Consider the following 5,000-nt stretch of genomic DNA (forward strand, 5'->3'; position numbering starts at 1 on the left):
GTCTCCCTTTCATTGCAAAAAGGACAATTTTCATTTACATTTGGGTTCAACATTGCCACAAAAGAGTTAACTGCTATAGCCCCATGGAGTATCCTCCATTGAAGGTCACCAACTCTTTTCGGTAACGGAGGTTTGTACAGAATCCTCCACACTGGTTTTGTTGTTTCAGTCATCTGTAATGTTTCTCTCCATACAGTATCATTTCTATTTAACCATTTAATATTCAGCACTTTCACAATACTTCTGTACAATGCTTTCCCTTTAACTTCAAAAAAATCAATTTGCACATCAATTTCCTTCTTCAACAAGGGATTAATGTCATTAAATGAAAATAGATCAGGTACAATACTTATATCTGGGAAGAAATCTTCACAATCTGGAATTATGCATTTCTTACTGTAATCATCAAGTAAAATTATTTCTTGTACATTCAAAGCCCCCTGGAGTTTATCTAAAAACCGTTTTATGTATCGGGCAGACTTGACCTTTAAAAAGGCTGAAACTGCTTCTACATCTTTAAAATCAGGACCTGCATTATGTATAATATGTTTCAACTGTAGAGATTTAGTTCTGTACAACAAATTCTTTAGACCTGGTAAATCATCACCAGATACATCGAAACGTGCTCCACACACAATGGGCTCTTCGAGCAACCAGTGCAGGGACATTAACGGTTCCATCCATCGAGGCTTAAACAGACTCCATATTTTGAAGAGACTTCGATAAAAAGCAGGAACTCCTCTGAAATCTAATTTTTTAGAGTCCATTAAAAACAACACATTGTCCAGACCAAGTCCACTTATTCTGCGTAGAATGCATTGAGCCACCGACCTCCATACCAGTCTTTCAGATCCTAGCAAGAACTTCTGCAAAAACTGGAGACGATAAGCAGCACATCTACTTGCCAAATGCACAAGACCTTGGCCTCCATCTTCTTTAGCCAGAAACAAAACGCTTTTAGGGATCCAGTGCAAGTTGTCCCAAAAAAAGTTCACTGTTTCTGCTTGAATTTTTTCTAGGAGACCAGCAGGAGGGTCAACACATGCAAGTCTATGCCACAGGGAAGAAGCCGCAAGATTGTTAATAATGAGTGTGCGTCCTTTAAAAGACAACTGAGGAAGCAGCCATTTCCATTTTTTCAAACGTCCAGTTACTTTATCTGCCATTCCTTCCCAGTTCTTCTGCATGAAAACGTCATTGCCTAAAAAAACACCAAGATATTTTAACCCATCTTTTTTCCATAATAAGCCTCCTGGTAGAATGGGATTTCCTTCTTCCCATTTTCCAATCAATAATGCATCACTTTTCCCCCAATTTACAGTTGCTGATGAAATATCCTTAAAATCATTAACAATTTGTTGTAGTGTTTCAACATCATCACTATCATTTATAAAAACAATAACGTCATCAGCATATGCAGATAAATGGAAAGCATTACTACACTGTGGCAATGTTAAACCCTTTAACTTGTTTCGTAACATCGACAGCAGTGGTTCTATAGCCAACACATATAACAGCCCCGACATGGCACAACCTTGTCGAATCCCTCTCTGTACATTAAAGGGGGCACACAAACTTCCATTAATTTTAATCACACTTTCAATTTCACAATACATTGCTCTAATCATATCAATAAAACGTGAATTAAAACCAAAAGCTTGTAAAGTGTGCCACAAATAAAGGTGTTCAACACGATCAAAAGCCTTCTCTTGGTCAAGAGAAATAAGGCCAATATTTATACCAAGCAGCTTTGAAACCTCTAAAACATCTCTGATTAGAGTTATATTATCAAAAATCGATCTATTTGTTACACAATATGTTTGATCGTAGTGTATCACCTTCCCTATTACTTTACTCAATCTTGTAGCTAATGTTTTAGACAGTATTTTATACTCTGAACACAGGAGAGAAACAGGCCTCCAATTTTTCATGTTTTGAAGATCACCTTTTTTGGGCAATAAGGTGATAACTGCCCTTCTACAACTACGGGGAAGAAACCCATTAATAAGGCTTTCATCAAAAACTACCAAGAGATCTTCTCTTAAAATGGACCAGAAAGTTTTATAGAACTCAATGGGTAACCCATCAATCCCGGGGGATTTCCCATTCTCCATACCCATCATTGCAGTATAAAGTTCTTGTTCTGTCAAAGGTTGTTGCAAACTTTCATTACTCTCATCATCGAGTTTTGGCAGACCTTCAAAAAAACTACTATTAGTCATCTCATTTATCAGATCAGCTGTATATAATTTTTTATAAAACTGTGCAGCAGCTTCTCTTATTTCAGACGTTTTAGTTAATTCCTGTCCTGTATCAGACACCAAAGAGTGAATGATTCTGCTTTGACTATTTATTTTCTCCATACTGAAGAAGAATTTGGAAGGTGCATCCATTTGTGTGATATTCTGGAAACGTGAGCGAACCAGCGCTCCCTGTGCTTTAATGTCCAACAGGTTTGCCAATAAAGTTTTCTTTGATGTCAGAGCTTCAATATGTTCTTTTTTGCCTGTAGATGCTGACAAACTGTACAAATCAACTATCTCAGCCTCTAAAGTATTCATTGATCGAGTTATTTCTCTTGTAACATTAAGAGTGTATTGCTGGCAAAAAAATTTGATTTGTACTTTCCCACAATCCCACCACTGTTGTAGAGAGCTATATAAATACTTTTGTTGTTTAAAAACATCCCAGAAAAAAGTAAAAGAATCTTTAAAATGTTTGTCATCAAGCAAAGATGTATTAAAATGCCAATAGGCACTGCTTGACTTCACATAATTCACTAATACAGAACAAAGAACCGCACTGTGATCTGAAAAACCTACAGGATTCATTTGACAAGATTTGAAAATATTGAACTGGTGCTTAAAGCTGTAAAACCGATCGAGACGTGCCAAAGACAATAAATTATCTTTACAGTGAACCCATGTGTATTGCCTTAATTTTTTATGCATATTTCTCCATACGTCACAGAGATCAAAAGTTTGAATGAGTTGCTTAACAACTCTTTGAGATGCAACATGTGGTTCTAAATGATTTCGGTCTATTTTATCATTCTCTGTACAATTAAAATCTCCACCTAAAAACAGGAGATCATCTGTATTCAAGCTTTTAAGAGTAGCGCCGACTAAATTTAAAAACAAAACCCTTTCCACTCCACTATTAGGAGCATAAATATTTAAAAAAACCATAACAATTTTTTCATATTTAACAATAACTTTTAAGAAACGACCTTTTTCAATTTCAACAAATTCATAAGAAACTGGAATCATACTTTTAGAAAATAGAATTGCAACACCTCCACTTACAGAGGATTTGTGACTAAGAAAGAGTTGACCACCCCACTCTCTTTTCCAGTCCACCTCATTTCTTTGATCACTATGCGTTTCTTGTAAAAACATGACGTCAACAGACTTCTGATTTATAAATTCATATAACATCATCCGTTTATGAACATCTCTAGCTCCATTTAAATTGAGAGATCCGATTTTTAGTTGACTCATAGTTTTATTTAAATTCAACAAGAAACTCAGATAGGAAAAGACAGAAAATAAGCACATGGTCAACAAAAACAAGTGTAAGGATTTAAACCATTGCATTCTTTTCATCTCTAGGAATTTGTTTTTTTAACTTGTTTACAAATTTCCGTAAACGGTACACTTCGAGATCTGCGAAAGCCCCTTCTTTTATCAAATATCTAGTGTCCTTCATAAATTGTGCACGATTGGGAAAATAATCCTCAATCTGCACACCTTTTAGCACTTTCGTTTCCTGAAGAAAAGCACTGATGTCTTCAGCTTTGTACAAAACATTTACTGCTTCATTTTGAGAACAAGCAGAGAACTCTGAACACACAGAAACACTAGAATCAGAGTCATCGTTGTCCGAAGCTATGATTTCATCTTCAACAGCATCACCTATTTTGACTTGTTTACTGACTTTATCATTTCGACTCTTTCTTCTTTTAATTGGAGTTTTGAAAGTTGATTCAACTTCCATGTCCAATCCACAGTCATTCAATCTCGGATTTTCCTTTACAATGTCTACAAAAGACAATGAACTCAACCCCACCGCGTTCTCTGGTACCGCGGACTCCGCAGCAACAACTCCATCATCAACAGTGGAACACGACGCGCGCGTCTCCGCGCTGTTCACTTCCTCGCGCGGCGCGAGCAGTGTATTCGCGGGATTCACCGCTGCACTGGATTCGCCAACAGCGCTCCCCGCTTCATCTACATCAATCTGCTCGGTGTTCTTGTTCAATTTATCAGGGCAATTACGACTGAGATGCCCGATTTTCGAGCAGCTAAAACATTTAATCGTCATATCATATGATACGAAGACAGCATAATCAAAGCCTTCTACTTTAAATTTAAAAACCAGGTCAAGTTCATCCTCACCATTCTTAAGAATCATAAACACCTGTCTCCTAAAAGACACGAGATGTTTCACTAGAGGCGATTTACATCCAAGTGGAATTTTTTTGATGGGGGAAACTATCTTTCCATATCGTGACAACTCCTGCACAATCATTTCATCTTTCACAAACGGAGGGACGTTTGAAAGGATTATTTTCTTGGCGGGAGTGCTCAGAGGAAACACCTGCGTGAGCCTTTGATCACAACACCAGTTTGCACTATTTCGTTCGCCTTCTCAACAGTGCCAAAAAAAAGCACAAACGCATTATTCATTCGCGAGGCGGACACAATGTTTTCATGACCCACAACCTCTCCTACAGCCAAACAAACATCTTCCACGTTAGCGTTTGAATCAATTTTTACTCCATGACGCCGAGTTAAATTTTCAAAAACCATTGTGTTTGGAGTCGCCATGCTTCCCAGCATAAATGCTGGAAGCAGACTATCCTCACAAAAACGAGAAAAACTTAATACCTCAAAAAAAATAAACCAATAAAAACACTTACAAGAAAAAGAGAGAAAAGTTTGGAAAAAGCACTCTTACCAGCCACAGTCGGCCACACACATCCACACTCACACGCTCCG

The sequence above is a fragment of the Carassius carassius genome, chromosome 31 (genome assembly GCF_963082965.1).
Source record: "Carassius carassius chromosome 31, fCarCar2.1, whole genome shotgun sequence".
Classification (NCBI taxonomy): domain Eukaryota; kingdom Metazoa; phylum Chordata; class Actinopteri; order Cypriniformes; family Cyprinidae; genus Carassius; species Carassius carassius.